At 43.3% G+C, this 20,205-nt stretch overlaps 1 protein-coding gene across 1 annotated transcript in view; it reads left to right on the forward strand.

The window, feature by feature from the left end:
* Nucleotides 1–20,205, forward strand: part of HS1BP3 (HCLS1 binding protein 3) — a 47,667-nt gene that overhangs the window by 14,384 nt on the left and 13,078 nt on the right. The gene's annotated exons all lie outside the window — the stretch shown is intronic.

Raw genomic sequence — 20,205 nt, forward strand, 5'->3', positions numbered from 1 at the left:
GCCCTCTCGGTGTTTCCCAATTACCTTGAATCATTTCCAAGGGGATCATTCACTCCAGGCTCTAAGCCAGAGTCTCCCACAATAAGTCAGGTCTACTACAATGACTAATACTGGAAGTGCCATTTGGACTTTGCTCCTGCTGTTATAATCATATGTAATTGTTGATGTCCAGATATAATCCTTTTTACTTGAAGTATTTAATCTTTTACATATCACTAGAAAACTTTAAATATTATTCTTTTGACAAAACATGCACTTAATTACTCAACATCAAAATTATTCTTTTGTTGAAGAAGAGTTTAAAAAAGTTAAATAACTATTTACAATGAGAAGTTAGATAAAGCAGTATTTCCCACAAAATGGTCCTTAGTTGGTAAGTTTACAAAAGAAGCTCTCCTTTTTTGGATAGGAAAATGATCTATTGGGTTAGCAAATGCAACGTTGTATTTTCTGACTTATAACAAGTATAAGCTGCAAAGAATTTGCTGTGCCAAAACAAGCAATAAGTTTGCTTTTCTGCTCTGCACAGTTTGACATAGCATTTGAAAGTCTTGATTATTTTGGTCTTTTAATGCATTGAAGGATGACAAGATCTGGTATTTAATCCTCATTTAGTTTATTGCTTCCATTCCTTTCGAGAACAAAATTCTTACTGAATCAGAATACCTTCTTTTATGTAAGAAGTATGGTCTTTACTGGTACAGGGCTGCAGCATGACATGTTATGCAGCCAGATGTTTTGCACTCTAAACGAGTGGTTGGCTATCTATAAAAAAAAAAAAAACTCCATTAATACTTATAAATCTCACATGTACAGTGTTGACACAGAAACGTGAAAGTGGAAATGAGAATCCTGAATCTGATCTTACATTATCTCTATTCCCCTGTAACTCGCCCTGCTTCCATGGAAGCTATTTTTCCATTCGCATCAATGGAGATCAGGTTGGACATAAGCATCGTATCCCAGCTTTATGCCATCTAGTAACAGCTGTCTAGGTAAGAGTCCAAAGGCAGGAGCTTAGCTGTCAGTGGATGGGCAATTTTTGGGTCACCATTTTAGGGTGTCTTCTATGCCCATTAAGTGTTAGGTGCTTACATGCTTTAAAGAGGGAGCTTGCAGGCCTCAGCTTTAGTGCTTCAGATGTGCTTGAAGTTACTTTGGGATGAGGATGAATAAAAAAGGTGTTGCAGACTGGATAAATACATTTAGTAGTAAACTGCTCCCTAATGCATAGTGAATTCAGATTAAAGAAAAAAATACATGATCCTTTCCCCTGTGAAAAACCTTTGAAAAGATGTAAAGTCAGCACTAAAACAAGCCAGTCCGTTCCAAGCAGTATCAGTGGCCAGGGTGCTTTGAGCAGCAGAGCTCTGACCTAAATTGAATCATGTGTTTGGCATAATCTTACAGGTTTTTTCTTTCTGGATGAGGATGAAACTGCTCCAGTAGCACAGGCCTCCATATGTTGTCAGCACGCTTCATTTGGTAACAACTTTTACTCCTGGGCCAGAATGCTGTGACTTGGATTTGGCCCAGCAGTGCTGCTGTGCTACTGAACCACCAGATATCCAGTTAAATGTACTGGCCTTAGGGGTAAAATGCTAAACTAGGGTCTTTGTATTGCTGGTGATCATCCAGGTGGAAGCTCATAATGGTCTGGTTCCTTTTGCCTGGAGGAGACATCCCACTTGTGCTGATTCCTTTCCTCACATTCGAGGCTGTGTCTGAGTTTCTCTTTCATGTCTGCTGGGCAACTCGCTTGCCAATTCTGCGTTTCAGTTTTTGTGGGTGTAACGATGGTCTACAAACTTTGTGTTTCTCTGCTATATGATTCTCATATCCAAAAGCTTTCTTTCTGTGTTAGCAGGGTGATCTTGGGCCATGTTTGGAATTCTTAACAACAGAAAGACTGGGGTTTTTTTCTTGTTCAAATCAGGGACATTTCAAAAAGCATAATACATATTTCTGAAGAAGCTTTCAGCTTTTAATACCCCTCCTCTTTTTTTTTTTTTTTTTTTTTTTTTTTAATTTCCCCCAGGCCTAGTTCTTCCTAGAATAAGAGGTGGTCAAAATGAGGTTACTTTTGTGGAGTGCATTGTTGAAATTAATTTGAAATATGTTTTCGAGGGGTATATCATCTCCTCTTTTCTCACTGCCCTTCTTGATAGTTTGGGGTATTGTTATTTCAGTGTATTGTCACCAGTTACTCTGCAAGTTTTCCTGGACATTTATAGAAGTCTTTTCAGCTTTGGACAGAGTATACAGGTCCAGTAAGAACAAGCACTCCTAATGCTGAGTAAGGTGGTCCTTTGACACCAGCTGTGTTGTAGGGAATGAATGTAGTGTATTCACTTTTGTAGCAGTGGTGCATTTCTAGCTCTATTTCATTTTTCTTGGCAGTGTAAGTGTACAGTGACTTGTAAGTCACAAGGCTCTCACAGCCAAACTGTTTTTTTTTAAAGTTAGCATCTCTTTTTTCCTTTTTTTTTTCTGGTAAGCCATGATCATTACAATATCCCTTTGTTAAAATGTTTTAATTTCTTTGGAAGTGGGCAATCAGATATGTATTTTACTCCATGTTATAGGGACAATATTAAGTACATTGATTGATCTTTGTCTCTATTGTTCTCTTCAAAGTGAGCACAATACCACTCTTTATCACTCGTCTTTAAATCCGTCTATCCCAACGTTGTCAGAAACATATGTTTAAGTGCTCAGTAGGCTACCATGACACTTTGACAATATACCTGGGGTTTTAGAGGTGCAGTATCTTTTAACACTGCTGTCTTTTAAAGGATTTTCCTGGTAAATTACAAAATATTACTGTGTGACTAGTCACAATTGCAGGGGTTTCTCCAACTGGAATGCCTTTAGGAGTGAAAGAAGCAAGAATACTAGATCCGGAAGAGGCTAATCCTGTGAAGGGAAAAGCACAGAAGACAGCCACAAGATGGAGGAGCTCTTCACCCGCAGCTAGGATAGTCTTGATGATACTGCTGAAAATTCTGCAACTGAAAAAGGTGTAATTTGCCAGTGGTTTGACAACAGAGTTGCACGGAGTGAAGAGAGACGTGTGAAGCAGGAATCCTGAGCAGCATCAATGCTAGTCAGGTCAGCTGTGCTAGGGCACATCGGCTGAGGCTGACTGGGCAGTATCTGGCCGTGTCTATACCGTTACATTCCCCTGTCCTCCAGGTTACCTTTGCTATGTCCAGAATGCCCACTGGAAATGGCCACTGGCCTGCGATGCCTCCTGGGCAGTGATTAGGGTGGTTTAGGAGAAGGCAAGTTGTCCCATGCCAGGAGAGTACCAGAAACTGTCCTATAACAGTTGAATTCTTGAACTGAGCTCCTGTGCTCAGGCCCAGGGTGTGAAGGAGTTGCTAAAAAAAATAGTATGGCCCTGAGCTCCTCTGCCCACAGGGGTTAGCCTTTTGCCTGCTGCCTAGTTTGCTCCCAGTCTGCCCTGAGGGCTGCTTAGGGTTTTGCTTTCTGTAGGGGAATTTAGGCAACTGGTTGTGGATTTTTTTACTTGATCCAAGCAGGATCAAGTTAGACATTTCTAGCTCTGAATTGTAAAACAATTTAAAAAAACAAATCATGGTAACTGAATTGGGTTTTGTCTTCTCCCTCTGTGGATGAGCTGTGAAGTTTCATTGTTTATAGGTTGAAGCCAACAGCTTTAGCATCTTTCTCCTCTCACTTTGTAGTTAAAACAACTAAATTTAGTACTTGTATTGAGTTTACTCCAATAAACCTGAGACAGCAGCTGATTAAAATGGCTCAGAACCAGCTTCTCTGAACAAAGCAGCACCAATTTTGCAAAAGGAGAATGACTGCTTCATGGGTTAAAGCATTGCAGCAGCCCTGTGCATGCATTTCTTCAGCTGCAATTAACTTCTGAGGTAATACTCGTTCACCAGCTTGTGAAAACCCACCTTTTCCTGTGCTTTCCTTTCCCACCTCCATGAGCTCTCCGCAGCCCTCGCAGGCTCCCTCCCTTCCGTCCTTTTTCCTTTGCCTCCCTAAATCTTTCAGTGACAGCATATCTTCCCTCAGCCCTACGTTTTTCCTGGCAAACTGCGCAGAGCCCGGGGGTGGGTATTCCCCAGGCAAGAGCTCTTCTGTCTCCTCGTGGGTCCTGCAGAATTTCTGTCTCCACTCTCTACCTTTGCTATTGTTTCAGTGCATTTCCCCTCATGGCTTCTTCTCGTCCAAATTTATGCCTTCCCAGAGGAATAAAGGCACGTGGCTAGGTGGAGGCTTTGCATCTGTTGTGTTTAAACGCAGATGCAGCTAACGCCTGACAATAGTTAGGAAGGGATGGGGTTGGTGAGGGCTGACCTTTTGGGGGCCTTCAGCCAAAGTTTTTAAAAGCCTTGGAGCTAGTTGCTGCTGGGGTCAAACTCAACCACTCCTGGTGCCAGAGGTTTGCCTTTGCTGGGTTTAGCTGGTAAGGAGATTTATTAAAGGACTTGGGACCTTTTCTGGCTGCAAATGAAATGGGTGATGGCTTTGAGCAACAGATTGGCAGGGAAGGAGCAGCCAGCCCTGGCCTTGCCAGAGCCCCGCAGAGCCAGGCTGGCTGCTGGAGGATGTAGGTTGGCACACAAGCCAGCAGTTGTTCCTGGGTTTTGTCCTACACCTTCATGTCTCCCAGCTCCCTAATGGTAGCTAGGCTAGGGTTTGAATCCTGAGCTGTTCATCCCAGTGCTCTCTTTCCTTTCTGTTTTTTCTGTGTTGTGGCAGAAGAGCCTGGGATGGCCTCAGCCTTTTGTCTTTGGGGGAGAAATAAGTGGCAACATGTGATCTTGCTTCCTCTGCCAGAAACCTTGGACTGCTGAGAATGGCTGACGAAGAGGCAGAAATTGGCTTAAGGGGAGTCCTGCATTTAGCATCTTTCCAAGTGGTTTTATTGATGGAGTGCCCAGAGCTGTAATGGGTGAGGGCAATATGCTTGCTGGTGGATTTTCACCTCCAAGGAAGAGAATTTCTGCAGGCTGGAGCAGTGTCATGGCACAGCTGCCGTCTGATGGACAGATGGTCTGGAGCAAATTTGTCAAAATGTGTGCTCAGCTGCTGTGCCTTCTGGTCCTTAGTTGGCAGGGTTGTACTCCTGCATCTCCTCAGGATGCTGCTCCTCAGGCATGCTCCTACTCCTCAGCCACTCATAAATTCACAACTGCCTTTTTGTCTAGCCAGGTACATGCATGACTTCCCCTCTGAATCCAGTAGGAGTCACACAAAGCTTGCCTGGCTGTCCTGATCAGCTGAGAGGGAGTGAAGGTGCCAAAACGTCAAAGAGAGAAGATACAGGTTATTTTTTCTTTAATGAAATTCAGATAGTTAAAACAATGAACAAGAAAAGAAAGAGCTTTGTTTTCCTAGCAGTGTGTGTATCCGTGCTCACAGCTGTGAAGCCTTCAGAAATTTAAACAGGCAGATCTTTATTTTCTGTCAGTTGTTGAGTCACAAGTTTAGGTTGCAAGGCATGCTCGACCATTACTTTGCCAAGTGACACAAGTATTTGTCGCAATTCCAGTCCAGCTGCTGTCAGATTGGCAACTTGCAAAATGCCAGTAAACAATCCTGTTGGTCTTCTACTGAAACATTTTTGACAGTTGAAAATTTTCTGAAAACTAAGGATATTGTCTGGTATAGTGTTCTTCCTCATCAAAGAGATGAAAAACAAGAAAAGGCAGCAAAAAGTGTGCATTACCCACCCAGTTAGAGGACAAACCTTTCATAAATTTCCTGCTCTTAACCCTTTTTAGGGTCTCCATGGAGATGTGTTAACCGACTGGCTAGGGAGTAAAGCAGGATGGCAGGGATGCTCTCCTTGCAGGAATTCAGTCCCTCCAGTTTGTCTGTCCTGAACTTTGTTCATGTTTATAGGTGTGTTGTGAGTGTTGTTTTCCCATGCAATGGGCTTTCCTTTCTCTTCTGCTTCCAATCCTATCTCCTGAGCACAGCTTTCCACGTTTCTTTACTGCAAATCTTACTGTCCCCCCACAGATGGAAAGTTGAGGGTGACTGAAAAAAGACGATGGAAAGTTGAGGGTGACTGAAAAAAGACAATGGAAAATGAAACCATGTTTAGCTATTGAATCTCACAGAATCATCCATATTCGTTCTGCTTTGTGTCTTCTGAGTGATTGCTCTTGGAAGATGTTTTCCTTGGGAGAACTCTGCCAAGGCCTGCGTGGCTCCAAGTGGTGCAAGTGAGAAGCTTTTCGAGCTGTACTCTCCAGCCAAGGGAATTGAGTTGGATTGAAAAACTCAGCCCTCTTCTCTCATTGCTGTCCTGGGGTAGTGCTAACTGAATGTAAGTGCACTCAGAAAAACTGAGATTTGGTTTTTTTTAGTACTCCTGGGCTTGTAGTTGGCATATGTTATGTCCATAAGCACTCCTTCAGGAGAGCATATTTGACAGCTAAGTGCAAAAACCTTCCTTCTCTGTCCACTTCTCTCAGTCAGAAAGAACTGTACCTTGGGCTCAGAGCTAGAGCACTGAGACTGTCAGAGAGGTTTGGAGAGGAGTGGATGCATAACTTACAGATCTCAAGTTGGCCGCTCTGTATTTTCTTTTATTCTGGCAATAGTCACTTCCCTGACCTAAGGAAAACTTATGAGAGTCCTCCCCCATACAAGCATTGTCCTTATCTACATTCATATTTCCTGGTCTAGTGTTGGATTTTTGGCCCCATAAGATTATGCAGTCATTATTTCCCCAGGTTTTATGTTGCATGTTGAAGCAATTGCCTTGGTTAAACTTCAGTGATGAGTTTCTGTCATGTCTGGCTTGAGTGATTCCAGTACGTACACAGCTGGAACATGAGGATCCTTTGGGAGGGAGTTTAAGTAATTATTTTAATGTGCTTCATTTTCTTTCTGATTAGAACACTGAATATACTTTAATGGGTTTTATAAATAGTAAATCTGTGTTTATACCATCATCCTAAACCCAAAGGACTGCGAATAACTCTACAGTCTGTGTAATGTTATAGCTGTGTGTGCTATCCGGCAGTGTTTTCAAGCAGAACACAAATGTAACTACACCTGGGGTAAAATGCAGCAAGGACTTAATAGCTTAGTGCAACACCTCATTGCAGTATCAGACAGTAAGCAAAGAACATATAATTCAACTGGAAATGTAGGGGGAATTGCACCAATGTAAATATAAATACCCAGCTTGGAATTTGACCAGCTCGCTGAAGTAGATAAGTCTGCTTTTAAGAAAGTTGTCACGGGTTTTTTAGTGGACCTGGTTCATTGTTAGCAATAAAACTTACCACACACTCTTCTGTATATAGAATTGTAGAGCCAAGTAATGTCAGGGAACTGGAATGAAATGCCATTGCCGCTAGCTGGCACCAACTTTCAAATAATTCCCATAGTCCTCTGAGTGAACTCTCAGCTTTTTATTTTCCCATCTCTAACAGCAATGTGCGGTCATTTGTAGCAGTGCAGAACTAAACAGCAATGAAGGCGTGCAGAAGCTGCCGTGAACCATTCTGCAGGCGTATTAAGCAAGCCCTTACTTAACTGAGACAGATTTGTAGGAGGCAGGAGATCCTTTTGAAGGGGTACAGGATAAATATACAACTACACAGAATGAAAAGTGTCTCTGTGTTGTTTTTGTTGTTGGGTTTTTTTTTTTTTTTTTTTACTTCTGCTTTGGAAGAGGATTGAACATGATGTAATTGGGCAGATTTAAACATGTTTTGTTTCAAGGACTTCAGAATAATAGGATGACTCAAGTCCTTAATTAGAATAAAAAAGCATTACCTCATTGATTAGCCTGCTCCTTTCACCAAGGCACGGGGAAATCTTTAATCAGCAGACCCGGGGAACTGCCTGTAGATGAGACAGCCTGCTAATGAGGGATGGATTCAGAGCTGCCCTGTTGCTTTTCTGTTCAGGAAGTATAACAGAATTCTTTGCTCTAGAAGAAGCTGTCTGTGAGGTGAATGTGTGCTCAGTTTAAATTGAGATGGGAGACTTGCTTTGCCTTTCGTCTGATGCTGTCAAGTTTCTAACTCAGCAGACTTAATAAAACCATTGTTCCCTTTTCCCCATGGACCCGCTGCAGAAGTTTCTGTCTTGGTTACAAAGGATCAAAGAAGCGGCCTTTGGAAAACCATTTTTGGAAGTGATCTGTAAAACCTAGCCAAAAATCCATGAATTAGACATTGTAACTTCGGGCTGGTACTAATTAACACACCTGGGGATCACATCGTCTTGCTGCTGGCCCTTGCAGCAGTTGGCCAGGTCTGGAATCATCTGAAGAGCCAGTGAAAGGAGAGTGTCCTTAAGGACTGGCACACATCTAGGACTCAGCAGCTCTTCATTCTGTGCTTAAATTTCTCAGGTCTCATCTTGTGTACGGTACTGAAAAATTAGATCTCGCCATTATCCCTTTGGTAAAAGGAGTAAAACTGATTTTGTAGGTCTGCCTGGGGAAAAGTTTCCCTGTGCACAGAAATGTGGCATTCAGATTGTTGTTAATGGCAATTGTCCTTAAAGTGAAAGAAATGCTTTCTATTACCTTCCATAAATTTTGTATAAGACTCAAACCCGTTCTTTCCATATTGCCTGAGATGCCCAGTCATGTCAAGATCATGAGGGGTAGTAAGATTTATCATCACAGTGAAACACACAGCTGCGGCAGGGTGATTTGACTGTGGCTAAACAGTAAATAAAAGCAGACAGGAAGCCTTGCTCTGTGCCAACTAGGATGAAGTAGCTCCTGTCCAACAGTTAAATCCTTCCGCTCCCCAGAGCAAACTGGCCATGTCCAAAACAGGAAGGGCCCTGAGCTTGTACTGATCCCTAAACTATGGCCAGGCATCATTTGGAAAAGCAGTAATTAGCCTGGGACAAATTCATGCCAGGAAGCACGCTGAAAACTCACAAGACAGACATTGTGTGCCGTTATCTCAGCCCAAGCCCTGACCGTGTTTATTTGCTAGTATAGATGTTGTCAACAGGACAGCCTGAAGAAGGCGCACATTTCGGAGTCAGAGCTGGAGCTGTTGGGGTCCTGTAAGGAGGGTTTTCTTGGTGCAGGCGGTGCTGAGTGTATGTCTGGCACTCAAGGATGCTCTGTGAGCATAAAACCCCAAGGACGTTTTGCAGCAAGTATGTAGCTGTCTGCTGCAGCTCCTGTCAGCTAGCACTCCTTTGGGTGATGGTGGTACAGCTCAGGAGCTGGCCCAGGACTGGAGGGGTGCAGCCAGCCTGTTCTGGAGTATAAGAGTTCAGCCGTGTGGGTGTGAGCCGTGTTGTGTCACTTAGCTAGGAATAGATCTTGACTTGGGTTTTTGCTAGTGTAGGCTGTTCTCTGAGGTCTACCCTCTGAACCATGATTTTCTGGAATAACTGCTACTTATTTGGCACAATACACAAACTGGTCAGAGTGGCTTGGATGGAAGATTTCCAAGCTTCTCTCTGCCTTGCTTTATTGCTTTTTGTCTGTAATAGCATCCAAGGCATTCTTGAAGGCATCATTAAACACGAAACACAGTGTCATGCCCTCAAAACCACCTTACAACATTATCTAGACCCTTTTGCTAAAGACATCTCATTTTTCATCTGTGTGATGGGTTATCTGCCAGCACAGACTGGTGTTGTGTATAACAGTCTTGTCCTGGAAACTTGTTCCTGAGTTATCCATCTTTCTCGTCTTGGCTATGAGTGACAGAGCCACAGCCCCAACTGTTCCTGTAATATGAAAAACAAGTGCATTCTTAACAGGCTCCTGAGGGCTAACCTTCACTTCCTCCCTCAGGGGCTGTTCTAGCAAACCCTGACCTCACTGGAGTTGTTTTTATTTGTTCAGTGATGCTGCCAAGAGACAAGGGCAGTGCCACACAATGCAGGATGCTCAAATGGGAAGGAGAAGTGTGTGGTCCAGAGCTGCTGGCTGAGGTCTCAGGGGAATTATTTTCAATTCTTCATTTCAAAGACATCCTGTTTAGGCTGCAGACAGCTCACTTCTGTTTTTTAGGACCATGTTTCATTCCCAATCTGTAAAAGAGTGCTGGCATGCCCTGCTATGTAGAGGTGCAGAGAGAGTGAAATCTGAAAGGTTGTGAGGTGTTTGAGGGCCATCCAAACATTGCCATCTGTTGGCCATAAGCATTGTTTTACTTGCCCTTGGGAGGTGGTGGGAGATGTAACCCAGCCTGTCCGTATCCCTTGCTCTCGTGGACGAACTTCCTTGGTCTGCCAGTCATTTGCCAGCTGTTGGCACCATTGCTCATGGGAGGGGAGCCATCCTGGTGCTGTTGTGCACTGCAAGATGGATGGGACTGATGGATATTATGAAAAATTCCAAGGTATCCTTAAGCCCTACAGGCAAATGGACAACACGGCAAAGGACAGTCGCCTTTCTGGTCTCTGCTTGTCTGTTCTTCCTGGGAGGGGTTGGCACCCAGGACCCCTCGCAGGGACCGTTTCCAAAAGGTGACATGGAGAAGATTGCATCAAATTTGTCTCTGTACACAGTATTCTGGCAGTATCTCATCAAACTTTCTTCCTTCAAACACCACCACGTGCCTTTGTTCTGTGTCTAAAGCCTGTCATAAGCACCTTCTGTTTCAGGCTATGACTTTGCAGAGCTCTAGCACAACCCTCACATTATTTCAAGCACTTTGAACTGAAAATGAGATGCAGAATAGTGATTCCAGGACACCACACAGAGCAAGGGAAGACCAAGGCAAAGTGTTGTATAGTATGGATACAGTCCTGCCCCAGCCCTCGTGTTCAGCAGCGTGCGAGGGGTGTGCTGCCTCCTGTGCTCATGGCACCTCTGCTGTGGAATTCTGCCAGCTGTGGGAAGGTGGGCAGCATCAAACCCCTTCCCTTCCTTGGAGAGACCACAGGCACGCACCATTGTCCTGCCTTGGGGTTGCAAAGGAAGATGAACAGACAGGAGCGAGGCCAGGAGCTGCAGACAGGAGCTGGGTGGGTGGCACAGAGGGGCTTGGTAAGGGGCACAAGGCAGCCCCATGAATCGGCACCTGGCATTTTGGCTGTGTTTGATGCACTGTATGTTTACAACCACGCTGTTCCTGTGTTGTTGGTTCTTTGTCCTAGCCACGTGGCTTCTGAAAGGTCTGCTGTAGCATTTCTCCTTATGGATTCAGATCCTGAAATGTCCTGGGTCTGTGTTTTGTATCTGAAATCATCATTCTTTCATCCAACGTTGCTGCAGCCACTGTAACACCAGGGAGTAGAAGCTTAAAACATTGTGCAGTTATTTGTAATTGCTACTCCCTTTCTGTCATCAGCATCACTTCATCACTTTTCCACTAGTCCCTCCCACTGACACAGATTAGTGATCTAATTTCTACTCCCCTTGTGTATTCAACAAAAGATCCCTCTTGCCAAACCTCAGTTAATTTCTCACATCTCTTCAACTTACTAGATGGCTTAATTTCACCAGATTCTCCACTGATGTAAATGGTATGACTTTAATACGCTTTGAGTCCATTTAGGGTTTGTGAGTCAGCAGACTGGCCCAAAGGATCAAGTTACTTGCCCAAGCTCACAGCGTGAGTCAAGAGCAGCTAATCCTGAAGAGAGCTGTCTTGGGCTAATATTGGGCTAATAGAGCACTATCCACTTGCTGCTTTCTGTCCCTACGGAGGCCTGAGGTCTCATATTGTCTGAGGTTTGAAAGCCTGAGATGTTTACCAGTGTTTCTACCCACAGTCTGTGTTCCCTGATCCATTTTCCCTGCTTGCATCCCTTGCAGCAAATGAATTGTCGACGTTTCTAATCCAGCCAGCCCCAAGGGGGGACAGCTGGCAGTCACAGATCATCAGGTAGCTAAGGAGGAGCAAGGAACGTGGTCTGCAATGAGTCAGTTGGGTGCATCTGCAGGCTTGCGCCGCTTGTGTCAAGTCATAATTCTCTGGAGATATGAGATGCTAGTTGGAGGTCTCGCTGAGATCATCCGTCTGCCATCTCTGAAGAGTGTTGTGGGAATAACAAGTGTTGCTCTGGGTGAGCTAAGCTCTGAGAGATTTTTTGCCAATAGGAGAGGAGCGATTTTTGGTTATGATTTTAGAATATTATCATGGCTGTTAAATAACACCAGTGCTGAGCTGGATCTCACGCATGAGCCAGAGCACTTGTGAAGACTACTTGGTTGGTTTTCATTTAGTCACGCGTTTGTGGATTGCTTGCCTTTATCAAGTTTCTGCGATTCAGCGCCGGCCTCGCTGTGCTCTGCGAAGGGCTCGCAGTGCTTCCCCAGCTGAACCCGTCCATTCAGCGCGACAGCTAGCTGTTGTGTGCACTGAGCTCGGTGCCCAGCTCCTGAAATTCCTGATGTTGCAAAAGCTCGTGTGCTGAGAAGTCAGGCCAGTTAGCAATAAAAACATAAATAGGAATCCAATTTAAAAAATGCAGAACTATGTCAGCTCTTTTTCTGCTTGCAGCAGAAGGAAGCCCCTTGGCAGCTGCCGCTGCGGAGCCTCACTGCCTTGCTTAGGAGGGAGAGTTTTGTGCCTGCGGTGCTCCCTGGTGTGACTGTTCCTGCCTCTGACCTCCAGCAACGTCTGCAACATCGGAAGTGGAATTGCTTCGTGCAATAAGCATATCCGTGGCCTGGGGAATATTTCACCCAGAGCAATTTTATTTTACCTCTGTTACAGAAAAAAAAACCAAAACCAAAAACGCAGGAAACCTTTAGGCAGAAAAGCTGCGTTTTCTTTTTATGGAAGAGGTTTTGATCTCGTGACAGCAGGAGAGGCAGCTGCTGGAGCATGGGGCTGTGTCTGCGATAGCGGTATCATTTAGTTCTGACAATGTCTCACTGTGTCCTTCTCTGTTTTATTTCCTGTGGAGCCATCGCTGTGTTGCGGTGAAAGGTTTGTTTTACCCATGGCGTAGCCAAGAGAAAAAAGTGACCTCTGTGAACAGCAAGATGTGGGGGAGGGAAGGCAGTGGGGAACCAGGCTGAGCCCCGTCTTCCCTCCTCAGGCCGTTATCATTCAGCAGTCGAGACCCTGCACTTTTGCAGCAGTCTGCCTCCGAGTGCAGATCCTGTTTGGCTACTGCTGGAATCTGCTCACTGCCTTGGTAACCGGCCCTTCTCTGGCTTTTCGTGAGCTCTCTAGATGTGGTGTGACAGGTATGTCAGGCAAAATTTTAAACTGGAGCATCATTTGCAGTTTGCTAGAGGTTTTCTGTAGGTTGGGGGTGGGTCTGGGCAGGTACCAGGCAAAAAAAAAGAAGGACGCCCTTCAGACAGAGTTTTACTTGGAGCCTCTGAGATTGGAGAAGCCAGAGGTTTTTTTTTGATGCAAACTTCCTCTCTTGTTATATTGGCTATTTGAGGCTTTTCTGTTCACAGGCAGATAAAAAGTAGAGTTGTGCCCACAGCCTGGGTTCTTGTACCCATTCTGCTTTTGGATGTGGCGAGGAGGGAATTCTCGTGAGGCAGCAGCACAGGGGAAATGGTCTTCTCCTGAGGAGCACAACATAAGGCCAGGAGGCTGTCAAACATAGGTGTCAGGAGATGCTGCTGGATATGATGGCACTCTGTTTGTGAGGAGGTAGAGATAAGGTAACACAAAATTACATCTTTACAAAGTAGATGTGGAACAGTGAGGCTGCCTGTCCTTAGGAGGGGCACCACGCAGTTGCAAGTCCTGCTGACTTTACCAAGGCCTGTAGTGGCAGGACAACTTAAAAACTTTCAGCTTTAAACTGAAAGAGGGGAGGTTTAGATTGCACATAAGGAAAAAATTTTTTACAGTAAGGGTGGTAAGACACTGGAACAGGTTGCCCAGGGAAGTTGTGGATGCCCCATCCCTGGAAGCGTTCAAGATCAGGTTGGATGGGGCTTTGAGGAACCTGGTCTAGTGAGGGGTGTCCCTGCCCATGACAGGGGGGGTTGACTAGGTAATCTTCGAAAGTCCCTTCCAGTCCAAACTGTTCTGGGATTTAGAGGTGTGAGTGCCCAACACTTCTGGAAATGAGGCATCAACTACTCACACGTTCAGTGCTTTTTCAGAAATTATTCAAATGCATCTAACAAAAAGCTACAATGGTATGTTCATGTGTGTGTTTGGCTTTTTTCACCATTTCAGCGTTGAAGAAATCAATCACTTCTCCAAAATGGTTGCTGTTTGCATTTGTCCCTTTTACTTCTTAGTTGAAAGAATTCTTACCACAACATTGGATACTTCCGGTACCACCAATTCCCTATTTGTGAGGCCACCTTTTTTTCGGTGTTTGCTCCTGAATCTGTTGAGCATGTGGCAGATAACGTGCTCGCTAGCTAGTTCTTTTCACACCCTGTTTGTTTCAGCGTGGTTGACTTTGTGAAGCTGCTCAGGACATTTTGTGAAGAATGTCTCATAAAGGGGCAATGTTGGCAGGTCAGTTTCATTACAGTTGTCATATTTATATTCTTGTCATGTCGCACATTTTGTTGCTGTGTTATACTGCATGTAGACATGACTTCACATGCGTGCAACACAGTACTTGCCCAAGAATCTGTTGTCTTTGGAGCTGCAGACCTGTAACAATTATTAATTAGTGTAAGAGAATGGATTTTTTTCTTAGGGTGTAATTTTTGTAGGGTCAAAACATAAAGCTGGGGCCTATTCCTGACTGTAATTCCATTAGCTTGGATAGTGACCGTAGAGGAAATAGATCAAGGAATAATGTCTGTCAGAGTTTGTTAAGTCCAAACTCTTCGTCCTAATTTTTTCTTGATAACGCTTCCTTTCTACAGGAAGATTTTATGTTTATTTAAGATTTAGCATGACTTTTATCTTTTGTTGAAAACTGACTGGTAAGCATCCTTGTTTATTTTTGGTGGTCAGCAGTTAATAGCTGCTTATCATTTGTGATCAGCTTCAAACTCTTCCCTTTCTCTTGCTTTGATAGCCTGCCTACTGTTACCTCTGCTCAATTTCATCCTTTTTTTTTCCTTATCCTCCCTTCTGCATTTTCCCACTTTCCCATTGCAGCTTCCTATTTTTCCTTCAGCTACAGCCTGTGGTCTTTTTCAAAAGCATATTTGACCAACAATATTAATCTTGAGAGTTAAAGCAGAAAAAGAAGAGTCCAGAACAGAGGTCTGGAGGCTAAGAGGTACATGATGCTGATGGGGGGAGAAGAGGGCTGAAGATGACAAGGAGGCCCAATTGTCAGTCTGGAGGATAAGGCAATACGGCAGATTCTGGAGGTGAAGCAAGAAAGTGTCTGATACTGGCCAAAAATTTGGGGAAATGGTTGAGGAGGGATGAAAAGGGGAAATAGGATGATATTGGGCGGACACTGCAAGGACTAGGCACAGGGAAAATAGAAGGTGATCCAGAAGAGCAAAGCAGAGCAAAAATCAATGTTTCTCTCCCTTTATCAATTTGAAATCAAGTCCTACCAAACATACAAACAGAGAAAGAGAATTAGGGGCATAATAAAAGCTGGTATACACTAAGCCCTGATGCTGCCATCATCATGCGTGCCTTGTAGCTCTTTTACTAATTCATACTCTGAACAGCAAGACATAATATTCTCTCCTTTTCATCCCACCAAAGCCATGAAGAACCAAAAAGAGAGGGTTTCGTCGCTCCTTGCTTAGAGGTGTCTGAGTGCCTAAGTTAATGCAGACATAGCCCCTGCTCCTTCTCTCCAGAGAAGCAGATACCTGCAATGCTGCAGTGAGATCCCTGTCTGCAGGAGCTGGAGGATAGGAGCTTCCATTGTCCTGGTCTGGCTTTGGAAGAAAATGGTGGTAACTCTCAGACTGCTGTGTCAATCCTTGGATAAGATGCCATCATTACCCAAGCCTGTAGGCTCATAAAAAGAAAACAGGAGCGAGATTCTGGCAAAACGTTAGTAATGGATGCTCTTTTCATTATTGACTGATTATATCTGATTATCTGCTTTTCTTTAACTTTACCAAGCATTAAGGCAGTGCTCATCAGCCCATGCTTCTTTGTGTTGTACTTTTCTAACTTCTAAAATAGCTTTATTTTTAGTCCTCTGTAACGTCCCTGAAGTTCTAAAATGTGTTGAGTAGTTACATCCAGGATGCAGAAAGATGCTAGGCCAGTTTTTTCCAAAACATATTAGTGCATGTTACCTGTTGTTGCATATTTGAAAATGTGCATCATTAACATGAATCTTAGGATAAGAACTATTTTACTGTTGTCAGAGACCCTGAAAGTACCATTCAGCTGCTTTGCAGATGAAACCCAAAATACTAGTGAGTTTTTTTGGCTTTTCACATGGTTATTGGCAACTTTATTATGTCTGTCTTGATCTGGACTGGCGTCCTCGCTGTGGTTTAATTTAGTCATGAAAATATTTTGCAACTTGTCTTCTGTTGTCCTTAACTTGTTTCAGCAAGTCTCACATTCTGGTTTAGTCTAGAAAATCAAAGGAAAATGGTAAAGAAATTTCCTTTATGTTAATTTTCTTTCTTTGTTATCTACCTTGTAACCCTTGTTCGCTTGCCAGGCATATGAGTGCCTGTGTGCTTTATTAGTTATTCAGCTGAAAACTTTTTAGGAAATGTTTTTGTATTATAATTGTTGCTAATGAGCTGTATACTAAACAAAAGTTGTTCATCTGTGGTCTTGTTGTCTGTTTTCAAGCTATATTGAAAAAGGATATAATCAGAAAGCTTAAGGACAGATTATAAAAACAGCTTGGCTTCTTTTAGGAAAAACAGGTACTCCTAAGTGCTGAGCCGTTCAGAAAAATCCCTCCATAAAAGCAGGTCCCTGCATGGGAGCTGAACTCTTGAAAATCTGTTCCTTCAGGCTTTCTTTCCATCTGTTGCTCTGCTGGAACAATAGTCCAAGGCTGGCCTAATCTGGGGGCTGCAGCAGGAGAAACTTTGCCTGCAATTGAACGCTATTCTTCCAAATGACTTCTAATAGGAGATTTATTCCATCTATTACACATTATCTTATTTTGGGACATGCCAGGGCCATTTAAAACACTGTAAGTTCCTGTGATGTCCACAAGAAAAAGATTTCTGTGTGAGGTAAAGTATCCCTGCGGCCAGCACTTGTCACGGTTGCTTAATGCTTAGCAGTCAGGCTGTGTTGAGCTGACGGGCTTAGAATTTCTATTTGGCATCCCTTGCCCAAAGCGGATGAGAATGACCCCTTTTGTCCTGTCTGTTATTATCAGGCGGCTTTGGAAAATGAGCACTGTTGAATGAAAAGAAAGCGGCAGATGACATTTTGTTTTCTGCGTGAACTAGTGTGTAGGTTCTTTGTTTTTCAGGAATGGTTTTCGAGAAGATGTGCTAATATTGCTGCTGTTTTAGCCGTAGTTCTTTTGTTCAAGCCCAAATGTAGATTTGTGGGAGTTGGGGTGTCTTATTATATTAGTGAGCTCTTTCCTTGTAAAATCCAATGGACACCTAAAATATGAATATATATATATTCTGAATAAGTCTTTTTTTTTATATGACTGTAACATTCCTTTCCTGGAGCATAATCTTATCTGTATAAAAAAAGAGATGGTCATATTTTCAGAATAATAAATTCTGAGAATTTTTGTCTATGTGCTGAGATTACACTTACTCTGAATAATGACACACACTTACTCTAAGTAATTACACTCACTATTTTAACCCAGTAGTGAGCATGGGTTAGGGACTCGTGTCTGTATTGAGCACAAGAGACGTGTCCTTTGATTTAAACAATGTGTCACCAAGCATTCGGTCTAGAGATCTAATATTTCAAAATAGAGCTATCACACATACAGCTCTGGAAACCTTCTGATGTTGGGAGTGTCTTGGTCATCCTCGTTGCTGGTTTCTACAGCTGACCAGAAAGCTTTTCTGTGTTGTTGATGTGCCAGTGACACATGGAGGCTGCCAAACAAGTGACCTACATTATGTTGGTAAACAATAACATGAGAATTGCACTCACAAAATGAGTTACCTTTGAAAGTAAGTGTATTCTGCATAAAGGGCTTTGTTGACATTTTCGAGGGTGATTTGAGAATCATTTGGGAGCCAGGAGTCTCAGCTGGATTTTGAAGTGTGCCAGCAGCCTGACTAGGTGGATTCATATACCCTAATTTTTGATAATCCATTTTTGGTCCATGTCAGTTAGGAGGCAAGTCTTTATCTACAGTCATTTATGAGGCAGTTTGGCTCCTTTTGCATTCAGAGCAGAAGACCGTACTGTTATTTGAGTCATTCTCACAGTGCTTCATGTATAGAAGTCAATGAGCTCAACTGGGTAAATAGGTATGGTTCCAGAAATCTCTTCAGCTGAACAAAGGTTACATCATCTTTAGGGCTGGTTTGGTTTTTGTTAAGATTTTTAAAATTCACTAGAATGATGTTCCAAGGTTCAATTGTTTCAGCAGTGAAGAAATAGCAATGACACAGGTCATCTTCTGCCAGCTGGATGCAGGTAGTTTCAAAATGTCAGATGCCAAGGTTGTGACTGTGATGTATGAAGAAGGTGCTAATGAAGTGCAGGGCTTGAGTACAGTAATACTCTAGGAGACTAAATGTTCCTTCTGTCTTCCCAAAAGCCTCTGCAGCCCTGCACCAGCTTACCGCACCCTAGTGCATCGTGATCCCTGAATTAACTATCCTTGCAGCTTCTCCTCTGCGTGCCTACCAGCACGTGGCTTCATGATCAGCTCAGGTCCAGCTAAGTCCCTGGTCCCCTGCTTATGGGGCCGTGGAAGGGTTATAGAGAGATGATGAGAGGGCAGGCAGCCACGCACTCAGGCCAGCTGAAGCTGACTGAGAAACCAGAACCTCAGACAGGCTCCGAAACTTCTTACACACCCTTTCTCATCCATTAACCTCTGCTCAGCAGTGCACAGCCTGGACTGAAACAGCTAAATACAGAACCGTGGGAATCCTGTTTCCCAGTCAGAGACTGACCTCAACAGAGTCCCTGTATGGGTATGCTGGAATGACTTGGCAGTCCAACTGTGGCTTCCTTAGAAGGGCAGTGAGGGGAAACAACTTGAAGACAGAAAAACAACATCTTCATGTTCCTACTGGTAGCAGTCAAGCCCTGTGTGTTTGGCCCCATGCCCTGTAACTGCCAGTGGAGTCTCCTGGCAAAACAGAAAGTGGGCCAGTGTAAGTGGGCTTGTTTGATGGCTAGACTAAACAGAGAGTTATATCCAGGACCTTTCAGTTCAATTAATTTTGTTTTACATGGCTGTTCTTTATGACACTTTCTATGATTTTCTTCCCTTTCCTCAGTATTTCCCACCATTCTGATACTCTTTGCTGCAAATATTTTAGATAACTATTAGTAAACTCCTTGTTAACTTCACTGGGGTGGAGAGCTGTTGCTTGGACATGTATTGGCTCATGTATATAAGTACTTGTGGCATAACACTCTTATGCATTAGGAGAGCTGTCGTAACTCTCTGGATGGACAAGGGATCTTGTCAAAGACTTTGGCACTCTGTAGGTTGGCAAATCCTCATCTATATTGTCATTTACTTCTCAAAGACTACTTTGCAAGGCATGAATTATGCAGATAAAGGTTGTTTCTTCCTCAGTAGATTGCATTTATTTGTGTCTGCTAATTTTAATCAATTTGTCAGCTCTGAAACACTCAGTCTTACTGTTCTTCTGTTTCTGTTGTTGAATGTAACAGCTCTCATTTTTTACTTTTTCCTTTGATACTTGGGTTCATTTAAGTGATAGATTTCTTACCACAGTTAATGAAGCAATGAATCTGAGTTTGTGCGGAAATCCTGAGTGAGAGCTCTCTGGCTTGTATATACTATAACTTCCGATTTTGTCAGGTTTTGGAAGGAGGCTCTTTTACAAATGCTTCAGTTTAAGACAGTTCCTTGGAGCTGACCTTTCAATAGTAGCTCAAATTCAGAAGCCACTCGAGGCATATCCATAATGAATATAAATGCGAAAAAAAGAAAGCCATGGAAGTTTCTTCTGTTTTAAAAAGGTTTGTATCCTAAGTAGTTCAGCAAATTAGTCACTGACAACTGCAGATACCTTTAGTATATTGAATAGGGTATGTTTCCAAATAAGGCCATATTTACGTTCTGCATGGGACTTGCTCTTAGGCCTCTAAAGTGCAGCATTGCTAAGAGATGAAGTGGTGGTAGCAAGGTAATATCATCCATGAGTTCTATTTTGGTGATAATAAACTTGTGAAAATAACTGGAAGTAACTGGACTCCACTCTTTTGTGTACAGCTGTAATCGGAA

This window comes from Charadrius vociferus, unplaced genomic scaffold (assembly GCF_000708025.1).
Source record: "Charadrius vociferus isolate BGI_N301 unplaced genomic scaffold, ASM70802v2 scaffold173, whole genome shotgun sequence".
In the NCBI taxonomy this organism is placed as follows: Eukaryota; Metazoa; Chordata; class Aves; order Charadriiformes; family Charadriidae; genus Charadrius; species Charadrius vociferus.